At 37.4% G+C, this 19,628-nt stretch overlaps 1 non-coding gene across 1 annotated transcript; it reads right to left on the bottom strand.

Annotated features, from left to right (window-relative positions):
• Positions 1-247: 247 nt before the first annotated feature.
• Positions 248-354, bottom strand: LOC141662851 (small nucleolar RNA R71). Its single transcript, XR_012550947.1, has one exon. It is a non-coding gene; the product is annotated as a small nucleolar RNA R71 (small nucleolar RNA).
• Positions 355-19,628: the final 19,274 nt, after the last annotated feature.

Below are 19,628 nucleotides of genomic sequence, written 5' to 3'. Positions count from 1 at the left end.
TTCTATTTCTTTTGGAGGGGCTGCGACTGAAGACCCCAACATGCACATAAGGAATTTTGTCGAGATCTGCAGCACTTTCAAGTACAATGGCGTGACTGATGAGGCTATCAAGTTGAGGCTTTTCCCATTCTCACTGAGGGACAAAGCTAAGGACTGGTTACATTCTGAACCAGCTGGGTCCATCACTACTTGGCAAGATCTTGCGCAAAAGTTTATGGTGAAGTTTTATCCGATGGCAAAGACTGCTGCTATGAGGAGTGCTCTTACTCAGTTTGCGCAGCAACCTACAGAATCTATGTGCGAAGCTTGGGAACGCTACAAGGAAATGTTGAGAAAGTATCCACATCATGGAATGCCCGATTGGATGGTGATCACTGGTTTCTATAATGGTTTGGGGGCCCAATCTAGGCCTATGCTCGATGCAGCAACTGGAGGCGCCTTATGGGCTAAAAGCTATACTGAGGCTTATAATCTTATCGAGACTATGGCTGCAAATGAGCATCAAAACCCAACTCAGAGGATGATGCCTGGGAAGGTAGCAGGTATTCTGGAAGTCGATGCTGAAAGGAATATGTCCTAAGTCCAATCATGTATGAGGATTTAGGAATAACTTTTATGTAATCTGTTTTGATTTCATTGACATTAATAAAAGACTTGTTTTGTTTTTATTACGGGCTTTATCTATTTATGTGTTTAAATTAGATATACCATAGTTTAGAGTAAAACTTTTTATGGATTATGATGAGATCATAATAGTGAGACCTAAAAGATGATAACTCTAAACTTAAATAGTTCCTGGTCGTAGGATTACTAACTGGTAATTAATAATCCGCAGAGATGGGTACATACTATGCTTGCTTCATTATGAAGGATGTCTGTTCTCATAGACATTTGTGTGGTGACACTATAGCTAGTATGTAGGTGCTTATTATGGAATAAGTTCACTGAACATGACTCGCACAGCTGAACAACTGATGGAGTTCACTCACGTGTCAGCAGTTGTTCACATAGTGATAGTTGTACAAGTATCCTTAGACTTGAGGTCATCATAGTCATCTTGTGTACACTGAACTATGCTTTGGTTTAGTTCTTAGTCTCCAAGGACAATTATTAGGGCTCTACTGGGTATAGGAATTTGTACACGAAGATAGTGTATGATCAATATAGGATCTACCCCTTCCAGTGAAGGAAGCGAATGTTCAAGGCTGATCCACTTATGCTAGTTCAGGAATCTCTGGCTAGAGTGAATGAAATTAGAAATGAGTTTCTAATTTGCATAGAACTACGCATAGTAAATGGTAAGCAAGTGATTAAATTAGATAGGCTTGACACGAGATCCATGCCTTGTATTTAATCGGGATATTGTAGGGTAGAAGGAGTTTATTGTACGGTAACTATTCACTGAATAGGTTCTTGGTATTCTAAGTAGTGAATTCATATTATCCGGATAGTCGCGATATGCTGAGAAGTATCCCTCACGATGTAGAATAAATGTGATTAATTAATTAATCATATTTAATAAATTAGAGAATTTATATAAATAATGATAAAATAGTTTTATTATTATTTATTTCTACTACCGGCTTAATATTGAACCTACAGGGTCACACCATAAAAAGAGAACGATTTAATGGTGGAGGAATTAATTAATAATGGCTAATAATTATTTATTTGTGAAATAAATAATTAATTAGAAAATTTAATAATTGATTAAATGAGATTTAATTGATTATAAATTAATTAAGAAAAGTTCTTAATATTATTAATTAAGGATTTAATTTTTGGAAATTAAATCAAGAGAGAGAATTATTTCTAAAGTGTTTAGAAAAAGGATTAATAATTAAAAGGTGTTTTAATTATTAATGAGAATAATAAATGGGATAATAATAATAATATTTATGGGAAAATTTCAGCTTAAAATTTTGCCTATAAATACACTATTATAGACCCTATTTTTATAAGAACCCCAAAACCCAAAAAGTTTGGAAAACCCAATTCTCTCCACCTCCTTCCTCCTCCTTAACATCGTTTTCTTGGTGGATACCGGTGGAGTGCTTCACACTTGAGGAGCAACTGCTAAGGATCTCTGATCGTTGTCTCCGAATTATTTTAAAGGTTAGATTCGATCCCTCGAATTTTTATTCATGATCTGTATGTTTTTATTTGGATTTTATGTGTGTAAAAGTGTTTTGCCATGCCCCGCTGCGATTAAAATCCAACATTGGTATCAGAGCATAGGTTGTATGCATATAGATCTGTGGTAAAAATTTCAGAATTTGATGTGCTTGTATGAATTAATTATGATTTTTAAAAGTTATATCATGGATTAATTTTGTCTGATGAGAAATAGTTTCTCAGAATAATTTTGAATATTGATCTGGGTTCTACAAGTGTTGTAGATCGTCTGGGTATTTTTTTCATAATTTTATGATGTATAGATTTTTTATTATGAATTTTTGAAGATCTTGTAATTAAATTCGTAATTAAATAAATCATATATATATATATATAAATTGTTTGTAAGTATGTATATATATATGTACTATATCTGCTCTGCTACTGTTACTGTGATGTTGGCACGGAGAAAGAAGACAGGTGAAGTACGGCGCACGCTGATCGAGAAAAGCGGCGGCGGCGGCTGCTGCAAAAGAAAAAAAAATAAAAATAAAAGTATGTTGCGCATTCCGGGAATGCGTTACACACCTGTGGCGCATTCACGGAATGCGTTACACCTTTTAATTGGTTAAAAGGGTAGTAACGCATCACCGGAATGCATTACAGGGCTTGTAACGCGTTCCTGTAGTGCGTTACAGCCTGACTGTCCACGTTAAAATTGATTTTCTGGGAGTTTCGTAACTCCGTTTTAGGCGTGCAATATACCGTTGAATTCGTTTTTCCGAGACGGATCTAATGGAGTGATCAATTTTAGTTTATATAAAATTTTTGAACTATTTATATTTCCGAAAGTGTTTTAAAGCTGTTTTTAACTGTTTTAACTGCTTTTAAATGCTTCATGTGACACATAGAGATGTATAATGCTTAGACCAATATGCTAGATGATGTAACACGCCTACCTTGATGTTTATTCATGTTTATATATGTGATATATGCTTATTTTATCATGCGATGATAGATTTAGGTGAACTTAAATGAACATAAGGCGTTTATTAGACAACCTAGTATAGTGAAATTGTTTCATAACCTTAATAACAATATTATGAATACAATCATGAGATTCTTGTGTTTGTGAAACACGTAATTGAATATGAATTTTCGATATGAGAGAAAGGATGATTCTGTCAATAACAGATTTCTATCTGTAAGAAAGGGTTATTAATTGACGCCTCTTGACAATGCTCCACCCGATATGGGAATCATCTGATTATTGATTATTGATTTGAAATATTTAATTTAAAAGGAAGAATTTCTTTATAATATGATTATGATTGTAACGTAATATAATCCCTCTAAAATTAAATAATATCAAGTAGTAATTGGCCAATGACACAACGGGCTTGTGTCGGTCATAGCCTTCCAACATGATAGAAAGTAGTTCTTATTTTTAAATCATTGTCGTTTCGTGCCACAGCCGAGGGCTTTGATTTCGAAGTAAGAAATACTTGTCTATTACATAGAGATGTGTACATTGAATAAGAATCTAAAGGTCGTTACGTGCCACAGCCGTGGGCCTTTGGGGACTGATTCAATTATACGGAATGTTGGGTTAGACTTGACTTAGAATATTGAGTTTGTCGTGCCACAGCCGTGACTCAATTATTTAAGAGGCTAAAGTTTGATTAGGGAATAACATTAGATGTAATTGACAAGAGTTGTCTGCCTATTGAACATTACATGGCGTTTCGTGCCACAGCCGGGGTTGTGTAATTGAATGTAGGATCCCTATTCCCACTAGCATTATGAATGCTTAATTTTTCACGTAGAGGGTTGAATAAATTAGGTAAACTAGTGGGAGCCACTTATGAATAAAGACCCGATTCATATAGTGTTTTAAAATGAAATCGAATATTTTCTAAGTGTTGTTATGTGTTTATCATTTACAGATTTACTTTATACATTATGTCTTCTGCACTATCACTAAGGAGCATACTGGATGCTCACAAATTGACTGGTCCTAATTATGCTGACTGGCTTCGAAACTTGAGAATTGTTCTCAGGATTGAGAAGCTGGAATACGTGATTGACTCACCTAAGCCTACTGAACCTGCTAGTGATGCACATAATGATGAACATGTTGTGTATCATAAGTGGATAGATGATGCAAATGTTGCTCAATGCATCATGCTAACTTCAATGAACATTGAGCTACAGAAGCAACATGAGCATATAGATGCTCACACTATCCTAATGCATCTACAAGAGTTGTATGATGTGGCGGGAAGGACAGCTCGATATGAGATATCGAAGGAGTTATTCGGTTGTAGGATGTCTGAGGGATCATCTGTGAATGACCATGTACTTAAGATGATCAATTTGATTGAACGTCTTGGACAACTTGGTTTTGCCATGGATGGGGAGCTGAGCCAAGACTTGGTCTTGCAATCGCTTCCGAGTTCGTTCTCGCAGTTTGTTGTGAACTTTCACATGAATAAGTTGGATGTTAGTCTGCCTGAACTCCACAACATATTGAAGACTGCGGAATCGAATTTTCCCCCTAAGAAGAGTTCTGTTCTTCTAATTGGTGAAGGTTCCAATCCTAAGAAAAGGAAGAGGAACCCTTCCAAGAAGAAGAAAGTAGGTGAAGAAAAGCCGGTTCCACCAAAAGTTGAAGAGCAAAGTTGTTTGCTTTCACTATAACAAGGTGGGGCACTGGAAGAGAAACTGCAAGGTTTACCTTGCAGAATTGAAGAAGAAGAAGGGTAGTGAGACTACCGCTTCTGATTCAGGTATGTTCATGATAGAAGTGAATATGTCATTAAATCAAATTTCTACTTGGGTATTAGATACCTCCTGTGGTTCTCAAATCTGCAATTTGTTGCAGGGACCAAGGAGAAGTAGGACTCTTGAGGAAGAGGAGGTGATTCTACTGATGGGAACACTACTAGAAATAGTAGAATAGACATCGCCTCTTAAACATCGGTTGCTATTTGCACCGATGTAAAAGGTGCTTTTTACATCAGTTTTAATCAACCGATGTCTCTTTGTAAGATACACATCGGTTTTTTAGCCCAACGATGTTATAAGTATGTTTTAAAAAATTTATCAAGCGCGCCTCCCTGTTTCCCCCCTAACCAAATAATCCATTCCCTTTTGAAAATTTCCCCCTTATTTTTCAACTTAGAAAAATTTCAAGTCAATAAAACATAAAACATAAACCATAAAATCAAACAAATCAAAACTCTCATCTCTCTCCTCTCTCACTTTATAGTCGACTGAAGAATAGCTCTGGATCTCTCTCTCTCTCTGCTCAACTGTGCTCTCCATCTCTCTGTCTCTGCTCGAATGTTCTCCCTCTCTGCGTTCTCTCTCTCTATCCCTCTCTCTCTCTATCTCTCACTCTCTCTTTCTTTATCTTCTCATCGTAGTTAAATGGGTCGTAGGAGGTTGTTCAAGTAGGAGTTTCAAGCTTAAGTTTAAAGCTAAGATGGAGGTTAAATCTAAGTTGGTGGTCAAAACTTGTACTGGGTAAGCTTCAAACCCTAATTTTAGAATTGGGGATTTAAATTTGAAACCCAAATTTTGTATTTTTTTAATTAGTTTAGTGATTGCTTTAATTGAATATTTCTAATGCTATATTTTGACAGCTATGGTTGCGAATCCGTTGAGTGTGAATTTGACGTTTAATACTATTCAGAAGACGATTGGGTGGACGGACTGGGCTAAAGCGGCCATTTGCCGGGTTTGGTGTCATTGATTGTTGTGCCGTTGTTGTTGTATGTTATTTATCCACCGAGTATTTCAATCTTGATGATTTTTATTTTTTACAAAGCAGTTTTACTATGTTTATATTTTGATACTTGTTACAAACACTACCCTCCATGGGTCATCTGTATTACATTAATGGCTTACTAAACACCAGTCAAATACTAATTTGTTGATGACTTGACGTGCATACTCGATCATAATTTAGTTTGATGAACATTGTAAATAAATTTGGATTTGAATTTGTGATATATCCCTGTTCATGTCTTTTGTCAATAGAGCTACTTTTCGATTTTCCAGTGTATAGTATAGACTACTACCAGAGTGAATCTTTGATTGGGTGGATGAAACTTAATATGGCTTGACTATTATGAACTGAACCAATATATTGATAGGAGTTGGATGAATCCCAAAGAAAGCTGAACCAATCTGAAGCTCAGACAATAGGTACATTACTAATAAAAATGTTTTTCCCTCTATTATGAACTGAAAGATCTGATATCATAACTGTCTATTGACAACCAGGAAGCAAACAAAGGGACTTGTCTATTTGTGGTGGTGTTCGCTCAATCGGATCAGATCTTACTCGCACATGATAGGCAAATATGACGCATATCAGAACGGATCTATCAGGAGTGACCATACTGTTGGAACATTGAAAGAGCCTCGGACCCCCACAAGCAAAGCTCAGGTTTGTCAGGTCACTTCTTCAAATTTACCAAGTAACAAATATTTTGCTTTCTGATTTTCTACTTCTAACAAAATATATAATCTCACTTCTCTAAATCATGCAGCCAGCAACTTCAAGAAAGAGTTTTGCACAAGGAATTGAAAATGGCAGAATTAATGGGTATGGTGATAACTGTGGCGAGTTAGATGCAGTCATGTGTAGCAAGTCGTCATCTCAGAACAAGCGGTCCAGAAAAGCAAGTGCTGTAAGCTTTCAACTAATGTTGTATTTTAATGTCTAGTTAGAAGTCATCCACAGCATAGACTGATACTCCATTGCTTAGAATTTGCAGTTTTCTTATAGGTATTTATGCCTGATTTTTAATTTAATTTTAAAATATTGCTGATGGCAGTTTAAATCATCAGTTTAAAAAAATACTTACAAAGATAAATCTGTCTTGGGGTGGGGGGCTTCTAAGCCTTTAAATTTAGCAACATATATATTAATAGTACATTGCATCTGTGCTTTGTGTTTAAAGTCTTGATGTTGTCTTTCCTTTTTCGTTAACATTATTATTTCTTCTGAATGCATTCGAGTAGTTGAACTCTGCAAGGAACTGACTTTTTATTACGCTCAAGGCCTACCAAGTTAAAATAGCTGCAAATTCTACCCAGTTACATGACTATTGAAATAAAAATGATTTTTGTATTCCTTTGATAGTTAAATAAACAGCTTACCGCGATTTAAGTACTATTAGTGTTGGAAATATGACTGTTGTTGTTACATCGTACATGCTAGTAATAGAGTGATAATGTTTTTAAAATCTTCTTGCTACCTATATAGGCTGCTTACCGGGGTTTCCAAGATCGTAGACAGTACCGGAAGATAATATTTGCAGTGGGAGTGGTTGAAAAGGCAATACTACGTTGGCATATGAAGGGTAAAGGTTTTCGCGATCTTCAGGTTCCAGATGAAGCAACCAAAGATCCAGAACAAGAAGGTGAATTAGAGGAATTCTTTAAAGCTAGCAGGAAACAGGCTGAAGAGCGCATTGAGAGATCTGTTGTACATGTTCAAGCCATATTTCATTCTAAGCGAGCTCAAGAAGATTACAGTAGAATGAAACTAGCACATAACAAAGCCAATGTAAGCAATTTCAATGCTATGGACATTATATACTGTAGTTGGGAAAGTTAAACCAATATGCATTAACGTACTTTACCAATTTTTTGTGTAGATTGAATATGAGGGGCTTCTCAATACCGACACTGAAATGGGTTAATTTAGCACAAGTTAAAGGGTACTTGCCATCCTCAAGCTGCTGCACCGGTGACTAGAAAACTTATAACTGGTCCCTTTTGTTAAATATAACATGTAGTTTCTGTACTAGACAACTTATAACCGGTCCCTATTGTTAAATATATCATGTTTGTAAATTCTGTACGTAGAAACTGAAGGAGTTGGAGACCTGTAGCTCCTTTATACATTTTTGCAAAAATGAGAGCTTCATGATTTTAGGGTTGATCTTGTGCTAGCATTCACGGACCTTTATGGAGCAGGTGAGCAATTGATTTCTTCTCTTTTTTATGCATGCGTGAGCGTGAGTTTGAGCGAACTAAGTAGCATAATTCGTGGAATTTAATTTGTGCAGCATCCGGAGATGGACTTTTCGAATGCAAAATTTGCCTGAGTGCTGATTTTGGGGAAATAATTTGTTGGACAGGTGATAAGCAAGGGTTGTTTTTGGATGTCGTTTAATATTAGTAAATTAATCTTTTGTTGTATTTTTAATGGGTTTCCTTGGGAACGTATTCTACTATGTGATCTTTTGACTCCCCTAGTTGTCTCTAGTAATGAATCCCCTGTGGTTTTCTGATGGTAATAATATGTTGTTGCCTTCTATTCCTGCAGAAGTTTCAGGAACATCATTAGCAACTTTACTTCTATGAGATGGATGGAGTGTATGTTAATTTTTGACATGGGCCACTAGTATATATATTTATTTTAAAACTTGTAACTATGATAGCTACTTAGCGGATTTGTTGTGCATGTACCGACTATATCTATCTACTTAAGACTCTTTTGAGTGGATTGCAGTATCTGTTAGCTTATAAATTATAATGCAGTGCCTTCTTTATTGAAATTTTAGTTTAAAATGTATATGTAATGACTGTTTCAGGAATGACATTGGACTTCTCCTGGGATGATGAATGCAACTGTGTGTACTTTAATTTTTCTATATATATAAAAAAAGTTGAATTTTGATTATAACTTGAGGTTTGTACTTGTAGGTTCAAAAGAGGCTCCTAGAGTTTATGCTTGCTGCATTTCATCGAAATCCTGATATCATAGCATTACTGAAGGTATTCTTTACAAGTCTAACTATACATTACTTGTTAATTTTGGACAGGTAATGTTTAGACCTCATAATCCACCCTTTTAAAAAAAAAAGTTCTTATCCGATGTAATAGACTTTTAGTGAGAGTGAGATTTGTAATTTTTCTTTCTTCTAGAATTTAAGGGTTTTTAATTAACTAATTTGTTTGATATCTGCAGGCGATATTAAGATTAGATGAATTGATTTTTGACCTTGACATGCCCAGAAAAATAATATTCTAGGGAAGGCAGATGCCCATATTTTTAGGACTCAATGACCCAGCTGAGCTGCATTGATACCTGAAGAACCAGTGACGAGAATACATTCATTTGAGCAATACATGGATTATATTTCGTTTGAGCAATGTATGAATGATATTATAGGAATAGCTATGAGAATTATAAGTTTTTGGTTTTTTCATTGTTGTAAGACTTGATTGGTTTGATTTGGTAATGATAATTGGAGTTTGATTTTAATAGTTTCTTCTTTTGACAATTTTTTTGGCATCTATATTTTTAAAATGTGCAACATGATTTATTTCAATGAAAAATGATGTTAATTTAACATAATAACTTTAGTTCTAGTTGACCATTGACATCAGTAAAAACCAATGTTAAATACTACAGTAAAATAAATCTTAAAACAAAAAACTGATGTTATTAAGCATCATAGACATCAGTTTGCTACAAATAGACATCGGTTACCAATGAAGAATCGATGTCAAAGGTATCGTTAACATCGGTTTTTGATGAAAACTGTTGTTACTGGTACTAGTAACATCAGTTTATTGGTTAAATTGAAAGATTTTGCTTAGCTCACATATATTTAAATTGATAAAAATATCATATTATGATGATATATGAAGATTAGATATGCATGAGAAATTTTATATCAAGATACAAAAATCGGTTTTAAACATGGAACTGATGTTATATGCTCTATTTAACATCAGTTTAAAACCGATGTTAAATGCGGGGGTCTTTAACATCACCCACGAAGACATCAGATTTTTGCATACATAGACATCGGTTTTTAGCCGATGTCTATTGACATTTTTCTAGTAGTGGAAATGGAGCAAGAGTTGCTGCTGAAGATGTAGAATCATTTCATTTACATATGCCTACGGGCAAGACTATTGTTTTAAATAATTGTTATTTTGTTCCCTCGATTGTGAGGAATATTATTCCATGTTAGACTTGGCTGGATTTTCATTTATTATTGAGAATAATGAATGTTCTATTCTTAGAAATAATATTCTTTATGGACGTGGTGCTTTAAATAGTGGTCTGTATTTATGTGACATAATTTACTTCAGATTGAACAAACTAATAAAAGAAAAGGGATGATGAAAATCTCACTTTATAGTGGCATTGCAGTCTCCATTTAGTAGACATGGAGAGAGGACTGCAAATTTGCTAGGAATGGTACACACAGATGTATGTGGACCAATGTCTACGCAAGCCATGGGTGGATTTTCATACTTCATTACTTTCATAGATGATAGATCTGGATTCGGATATGTGTTTGATGAAACACAAGTCTGAGGCCTTTGAAAAGTTCAAAGAATATAAGTATGAAGTGGACAAACAACCAAACATAGTATTATAATTCTTCGATTAGATCGAGGTGGTGAATACTTGAATGGAGAGTTCCTAGATTATCTCAAAGTAAATGGTATAGTCTCCCAGTGGATGCCTCCAGATTGGTATCTGAAAGGAGAAATCGAACTTTGTTAGACATAGTTCGGTCCATGATGAGCTATGCAAATCTTCCAGTATTCCTATGGGGTTATGCATTGGAAACCTCAGCATATTTACTGAATAAGGTGCCTTCTAAATCTGTTCCTCAAACTCCGTATGAGATATGGAAAGAAAGGAAACCGAGTCTTAAACACGTTAAGATTTGGGGATGTCCAGCTTATGTCAAGAAAGTTGACCCAGATAAGCTGGAATATCGATCCGTAAAATGTAGTTTTGTGGGATATCCTAAAGAGACTTTAGGGTATTACTTTTACACCGATCATCGGGTGTTTGTCTCCAGACATGCTACCTTCTTGGAAAAGGAGTTTATCCTTGAAGGAAACAGTGGGAGCAAAATTGAACTTGATGAAGTTCAAGAAGCACAAACTACTACGGATCAAGTGGAAACACCTGTTCTGACTGAACAACCTTTTGTGGAACAGCCCATTCATAGATCAGGGAGAGTGTCTCACCAACCTGAGAGGTATTATGGCCTTGTCATTGAGAATGACAATGAGTTGTCGATCATTGATGATGATGACCCTGTAACCTATAATGAGGCTATGAGTAGTGTTGACTCAGAGAAATGACATAGTGCCATGAAATCCAGAATGAAATCTATGTATACGGGATACAAAAGAATGATTAGAGCAGATGGCCAGGTGGAGACCTATAAGGCCAGGCTTGTGGCAAAAGGATTCAAACAAAGGCAATGGATTGACTTTGATGAAACCTTTTACTTGTAGCCCTGTTATAATCAGTTCGGATTTTGCTTGCGATTGCTGCTTACTACGACTATGAGATCTGGCATATAGCCAGATGGTTTTCTTTCCGAGGGAAATGAAAACCTAGTATGTAAGCTGCTGCGAACCATATGTGGTTTAAAGCAAGCTTCTCGAAAGATGGAACATTCATTTTGATGAGACAATCAAAGAGTTTGATTTTATCAAAAACGAAGATGAACCATGCGTCTACAAAAGGGTTAGTGGGAGCGCGGTAACATTTCTTATATTGTATTGAATTAGAGTTGACACACATAACAACATAGCAGACCCACTCACAAAGCTACTTTATGAAAGTCACTTTGATCGTCATAAAGACAAGATGGGTATTAGATACCAGAGTGATTGGCTTTAGTACAAGTGGGAGATTGAAAGGAATATGTCCTAAGTCCAATCATGTATGAGGATTTAGGAATAACTTTTATGTAATCTGTTTTGATTTCATTGATATTAATAAAAGACTTATTTTGTTTTTATTACGGGCTTTATCTATTTAAGTGTTTAAATAAGATATACCATAGTTTAGAGTAAAGCTTTTTATGGATTATGATGAGATCATAATAGTGAGACCTAAAAGATGATAACTCTAAACTTAAATAGTTCCTGGTCGTAGGATTACTAACTGGTAATTAATAATCCGCAGAGATGGGTACATACTATGCTTGCTTCATTATGAAGGATGTCTGTTCTCATAGACATTTGTGTGGTGACACTATAGCTAGTATGTAGGTGCTTATTATGGAATAAGTTCACTGAACATGACTCGCACAGCTGAACAACTGATGGAGTTCACTCACGTGTCAGCAGTTGTTCACATAGTGATAGTTGTACAAGTATCCTTAGACTTGAGGTCATCATAGTCATCTTGTGTACACTGAACTATGCTTTGGTTTAGTTCTTAGTCTCCAAGGACAATTATTAGGGCTCTACTGGGTATAGGAATTTGTACACGAAGATAGTGTATGATCAATATAGGATCTACCCCTTCCAGTGAAGGAAGCGAATGTTCAAGGCTGATCCACTTATGCTAGTTCAGGAATCTCTGGCTAGAGTGAATGAAATTAGAAATGAGTTTCTAATTTGCATAGAACTACGCATAGTAAATGGTAAGCAAGTGATTAAATTAGATAGGCTTGACACGAGATCCATGCCTTATATTTAATTGGGACATTGTAGGGTAGAAGGAGTTTATTGTACGGTAACTATTCACTGAATAGGTTCTTGGTATTCTAAGCAGTGAATTCATATTATCCGGATAGTCACGATATGCTGAGAAGTATCCCTCACGATGTAGAATAAATGTGATTAATTAATTAATCATATTTAATAAATTAGAGAATTAATATAAATAATGATAAAATAGTTTTATTATTATTTATTTCTACTACCGACTTAATATTGAACCTACAGGGTCACACCATAAAAAGAGAACGATTTAATGGTGGAGGAATTAATTAATAATGGCTAATAATTATTTATTTGTGAAATAAATAATTAATTGGCAAATTTAATAATTGATTAAATGAGATTTAATTGATTATAAATTAATTAAGAAAAGTTCTTAATATTATTAATTAAGGATTTAATTTTTGGAAATTAAATCAAGAGAGAGAATTATTTCTAAAGTGTTTAGAAAAAGGATAAATAATTAAAAGGTGTTTTAATTATTAATGAGAATAATAAATGGGATAATAATAATAATATTTATGGGAAAATTTCAGCTGAAAATTTTGCCTATAAATACACTATTATAGATCCTATTTTTATAAGAACCCCAAAACCCAAAAAGTTTGGAAAACCCAATTCTCTCCACCTCCTTCCTCCTCCTTAACATCGTTTTCTTGGTGGATACCGGTGGAGTGCTTCACACTTGAGGAGCAACTGCTAAGGATCTCTGATCGTTGTCTTCGAATTATTTTAAAGGTTAGATTCGATCCCTCGAATTTTTATTCATGATCTGTATGCTTTTATTTGGATTTTATGTGTGTAAAAGTGTTTTGCCATGCCCCGCTGTGATTAAAATCCAACAGATGCAACCACCGATATTGCAGCGCAGCTCCAAGCGCTGTCGATGAAGGTTGATTCTCTAGCTACATATGGAGTTAATCAAATAGCTATGGTTTGTGAGCTTTGTGCAGGTTCTCATGCTACGGATCAGTGTTCTCTTGTCAACGAATCTGTTCAGTATGTGAATAATTATCAGCGACAACAGCAGCCTGTGCCAGCTACTTATCATCCTAATAACAGAAATCATCCAAATTTTAGCTGGGGTAATAATCAGAATGCTATTCAGCCACCATATCAGCAAGGTGTGAGTAAACAGTTTAATCCACCTGGATTCCAGCAACCACAGCAGTATGCTCAAAGGCAATCATACCCTCTACAGGGAAGTGTAGCTGCACCTACTAGTGCTGATTTTGAGGAACTTAAGCTGTTATGCAAGAGTCAAGCGGTTTCTATCAAGACCTTGGAAAATCAAATCGGTCAAATAGCCAATGCAGTGCTCAATCGTCAACCTGGAACACTCCCTAGTGACACGGAAGTACCAGGCAGGAAGGAAGCTAAAGAGCAAGTCAAGGCTATTACCTTAAGGTCTGGGAAAGTTGCTGATGCTGAAAAGCCAAAATACGGAGAAGCTGAAATTAGAGATGAAGAAGCTAAGAAAAAGGAGAAAGCGGCGGAACCAAGGAAGACTACTGTTGAACACACTCTTCCTGAGGGTAATACAGGGGAGAAACATCTCTATCCTCCACCACCTTTTCCTAAGAGATTGCAGCAACAAAAGCTGGATAGACAGTTCGGTAAGTTTCTGGAGGTGTTCAAGAAACTTCACATCAATATACCTTTCTCTGAGGCTCTGGAGCAAATGCCTAGTTATGCGAAGTTTATGAAGAGTATTCTTTCAAGGAAGGTGAAACTGGATGACCTTGAGACCGTTGCTCTCACGGAAGAATGCAGCGCTGTTCTGCAGCAAAAGTTACCTCCAAAGCTGAAAGATCTAGGTAGCTTCACCATTCCTTGCACCATTGGCAAGTTGACTTTTGACAAGTGCCTTTGTGATTTGGGAACAAGCATCAATCTGATGCCGTTGTCGATCTTTAAAAAGTTGGATTTGCCTGATCCAAAACCCACATACATGTCTCTACAATTGGCTGATCGTTCTATTACTTACCCAAGGGGCATAGTGGAGGATGTGCTAGTCAAGGTGGATAAGCTCTTCTTTCCTGCAGATTTTGTTGTTCTGGATTTTGAGGAAGATAAGAAGATTCCCATAATCTTGGGAAGACCTTTCTTGGCTACTGGCCGTACCTTGATAAATGTGCAGAAAGGTGAACTTACTATGTGGGTACAAGATCAGGATGTGACCTTCAACGTGTTCAAGGCAATGAAATTCCCTACAGAAGATGAGGAGTGTTTAAAAGTGGATGTGATTGATTCTACGGTTACTTCGGAACTCGATCGCATGCTAATGTCTGATGCATTGGAAAAGGCCTTAGTGGGGGATTTTGACAGTGATGATGAGGATGGCAACGAGCAATTACAATATCTGAACGCTTCTCCCTGGAAGCGAAAACTGGACATGCCATTTGAATCTCTTGGTGGTTCTGACCTCAAGAATGCTGAAGGAAAGCTCAAACCATCAATAGAGGAAGCACCTACCTTGGAGCTCAAGCCATTACCTGAACACTTGAGGTATGCTTTTTTAGGTGATGCATCTACTTTACCTGTTATTATTGCATCTGACCTTTCAGGTAGTGAGGAAGACAAGATCTTAAGGATTTTGAGAGAATTCAAATCGGCTATTGGATGGATGATAAGTGGCATTTTATACCACTTAGAACGTCTTAAAATGGCTTAAATTGGTGTCTTGAAATCAAGTATTTTGTGTATTTGATGCGTTTTTCTAGTGTTTATGCATTTCAGGGTATTAGTTGCATTTCGGGGGAGGAATCATCAAGAATAAGCCTTGGCATGTGTTCACCATTGCGAAAGGAAAGAAACGGGCAGATTACCGCTATTGCAGCCCAGCTCCAAGCGCTATCAATGAAGGTTGATTCTCTGGCTACATATGGAGTTAATCAAATAGCTATGGTTTGTGAGCTTTGTGCAGGTTCTCATGCTACGGATCAGTGTTCTCTTGTCAACGAATCTGTTCAGTATGTGAATAACTATCAGCGACAACAGTAGCCTGTGCCAGTAACCTATCATCCTAACAACAGAAATCATCCAAATTTCAGCTGGGGAAATAATCAGAATGCTATTCAGCCACCATATCAGCAAGGAGTGAGTAAACAGTTTAACCCACCTGGATTCCAGCAACCACAACAGTATGCTACAAGGCAATCATATCCTCAACAGGGAAGTACAGCTGCACCTACTAGTGCTGATTTTGAGGAACTTAAGCTGTTATGCAAGAGTCAGGCGGTTTCTATCAAGATATTGGAAAATCAAATCGGTCAATTAGCCAATGCAGTGCTCAATCGTCAACCTGGCACCCTTCCCAGTGACACGGAAGTACCAGGCAGGAAGGAAGCTAAAGAGCAAGTCAAGGCTATTACCTTATAGTCTGGAAAAATTGCTGATGTTGAAAAGGCAAAAGAAGTAGAAGCTGAAATTAGAGATGAAGAACCTAAGCAAAAGGAGAATGCGGCGGAGCCAAGGAAGACTAATGTTGAACACACTCTGCCTGAGGCTAATACAGGGGAGAAACAGCTCTATCCTCCACCACCTTTTCCTAAGAGATTGCAGCAACAAAAGCTGGATAGACAGTTCGGGAAGTTTCTGGAGGTATTCAAGAAACTTCACATCAATATACCTTTCGCTGAGGCTCTGGAGTAAATGCCTAGTTATGCGAAGTTTATGAAGTCTATTCTTTCAAGGAAGGTGAAACTGGATGACCTTGACACCGTTGCTCTCACGGAAGAATGCAGCGCTGTTCTGCAGCAAAAGTTACCACCAAAACTGAAAGATCCAGGAAGCTTCACCATACCTTGCACCATTGGCAATCTGACTTTTGACAAGTGCCTTTGTGATTTGGGAGCAAGCATTAATCTGATGCCGTTGTCGATCTTTAAAAAGCTGGATCTGCCTGATCCAAAACCCACATACATGTCGCTACAATTGGCTGATCGTTCCATTACTTACCCAAGGGGCATAGTGGAGGATGTGCTCGTCAAGGTGGATAAGCTCTTCTTTCCTGCAGATTTTGTTATTTTGGATTTTGAGGAAGATAAGAAGATTCCCATAATCTTGGGAAGGCCTTTCTTGGCTACTGGCCGTACCTTCATAGATGTGCAAAAAGGTGAACTTACTATGCGGGTACAAGATCAGGATGTGACCTTCAACGTATTCAAGGCAATGAAATTCCCTACAGAAGATGAGGAGTGCTTAAAAGTGGATGTGATTGATTCTGCGGTTACTTCGGAACTCGATCGCATGCTAATGTCTGATGCATTGGAAAAGGCCTTAGTGGGGGATTTTGACAGCGATGATGAAGATGGCAACGAGCAATTACAATATCTGAATGCTTCTCCCTGGAAGCAAAAGCTGGACATACCGTTTGAATCTCTTGGTACTTCTGACCTTAAGAATGCTGAAGGAAAGCTCAAACCATCAATAGAGGAAGCACCTACCTTGGAGCTCAAGCCATTACCTGAACACTTGAGGTATGCTTTTTTAGGTGATTCATCTACGTTACCTGTTATTATTTCATCTGACCTTTCAGGCAGTGAGGAAGACAAGCTCTTAAGGATTTTGAGAGAATTCAAATCGGCTATTGGATGGACCATAGCAGACATCAAGGGGATAAGCCCTTCATATTGTATGCATAAAATTCTGCTAGAGGAAGGTAGTAAGCCAACTGTGGAACAGCAGCGAAGACTGAATCCTATCATGAAGGAGGTGGTGAAGAAAGAAATTCTGAAATGGCTAGATGCAGGCATCATTTATCCTATTTTTGACAGCTCGTGGGTGAGCCCCGTACAATGTGTACCTAAGAAAGGAGGTATCACTGTGGTCGCAAATGAAAAGAATGAGCTCATCCCCACTCGAACAGTTACAGGATGGAGAGTATGCATGGATTATAGAAAATTGAACAAAGCCACAAGGAAGGATCACTTGCCTCTTCCATTTATTGATCAGATGCTTGACAGGTTGGCGGGTCATGAGTATTTTTGTCTTCTGGATGGTTATTCAGGGTATAATCAGATTTGTATTGCACCAGAGGATCAGGAAAAAACTACCTTCACTTGTCCATTTGGCACGTTTGCTGTTCGCAGAGTTTCGTTTGGGTTATGTGGCGCCCCGGCCACTTTTCAGAGATGTATGATGGCTATATTCTCTGACATGATTGGAAAAAATGTCGAAGTGTTCATGGACGACTTCTCCATCTTTGGTCATTCATATGATGAATGTTTGAATAATCTGCGCGACGTACTCAAAAGATGCGTGGAAACTAATTTGGTGCTCAATTGGGAGAAATGTCATTTTATGGTGCGTGAAGGCATTATTCTTGGGCATAAGGTCTCTAACAAGGGTCTGGAGGTGGGAGTCATTGAAAATCTTCCCCCACCTAATTCTGTGAAAGGAATCTGTAGTTTTCTCGGTCATGCGGGTTTTTATCGGCGATTCATCAAGGACTTTTCAAAGATATCTAAGCCGTTGTGCAATTTGCTTGAGAAAGATGTGCTTTTCAAATTTGATGATGAATGTTTGGCCGCATTCGAGACTCTCAAGAAGAGTTTGATCACTGTACCAGTTATTACAGCTCCAGATTGGACAAGACCGTTTGAGATGATGTGTGATGCGAGTGATTATGCGGTAGGTGCAGTTCTAGGACAGCGCAAGAAAAATCTCTTTCATGTGGTCTACTATGCAAGTAAGACTTTAAATGGGGCCCAATTGAACTACACCACTACTGAGAAGCAGCTTTTAGCTATAGTTTTTGGTTTCGAGAAATTTCGATCGTATCTACTTGGTACGAAAATAACAGTATTCACTGATCATGCGGCTATTCGCTATCTAGTTTCCAAGAAGGATTCGAAGCCGAGACTCATTCGTTGGGTGCTTTTACTTCAGGAATTTGAGTTAGAGATCAAGGATAGGAAAGGTACTGAGAATCAAGTAGCTGACCATCTCTCTAGGTTGGAGAATCACGATTCTACTTCACAAGATGGGACGTTAATCAATGAATCTTTTTCGGATGAGCAGTTGTTCGCAGTTCAGGAGGAAGAACCATGGTTTGCAGATATTGTAAACTATCTCGTCAGCAATGTAATGCCTCCTAATTTGACATCCGCTCAAAAGAAGAAGTTTCTGCATGAGGTGAAGTGGTATATGTGGGATGAACCATATTTGTTTAGGCAGGGATCTGACCAGATCATCAGGAGATGTATCCCGTTATGTGAGACGGAGGGGATATTATGAGACTGCCATTCCACGGTTTATGGTGGACACTATGGTGGTGAGAAGACGACAGCTCGTATTCTGCAAGCAGGTTTTTTTTGGCCTACTTTGTTCAAGGATGCTCATCAGTTTGTTTTAAGGTGTGATCGTTGCCAAAGAGTGGGAAATTTGACAAAGAAGGATGAGATGCCATTAAATGTGATGCTTGAAGTCGAGGTCTTTGATGTTTGGGGAATCGATTTCATGGGGCCTTTTATCTCGTCTTGCAATAATCAATACATCTTGCTGGCAGTCGATTATGTCTCAAAATGGGTAGAAGTTAAAGCTTTACCGACAAATGATGCAAAGGCAGTGCTAAATTTTCTTCATAAGCAAATTTTCACAAGGTTTGGAACACCTCGGGTAATCATAAGTGATGAAGGATCGCATTTCTGCAACCGTAAGTTCACTTCTATGATGCAACGTTATAATTTGAATCATCGAGTAGCTACTGCCTATCATCCGCAAACAAATGGTCAAGCGGAAGTGTCTAACAGAGAGATAAAGCGCATTCTAGAGAAGGCTGTTTGTCCATCAAGGAAGGATTGGTCTTTAAAGCTCGATGAAGCTGTTTGGGCTTACAGAACAGCATACAAAACTCCACTTGGTATGTCACCATTTCAGTTGGTGTACGGTAAGGGATGTCATCTACCTGCGGAGCTTGAGCATAAGGCCTACTGGGCATTGAAGAAGTTGAACCTGGATTTAGATGCAGCTGGTAAGAAAAGAATGCTTCA

The sequence above is a fragment of the Apium graveolens genome, chromosome 5 (assembly GCF_009905375.1).
Source record: "Apium graveolens cultivar Ventura chromosome 5, ASM990537v1, whole genome shotgun sequence".
Lineage (NCBI taxonomy): Eukaryota > Viridiplantae > Streptophyta > Magnoliopsida > Apiales > Apiaceae > Apium > Apium graveolens.
This window is presented reverse-complemented; position numbering and strand designations above follow the sequence as displayed.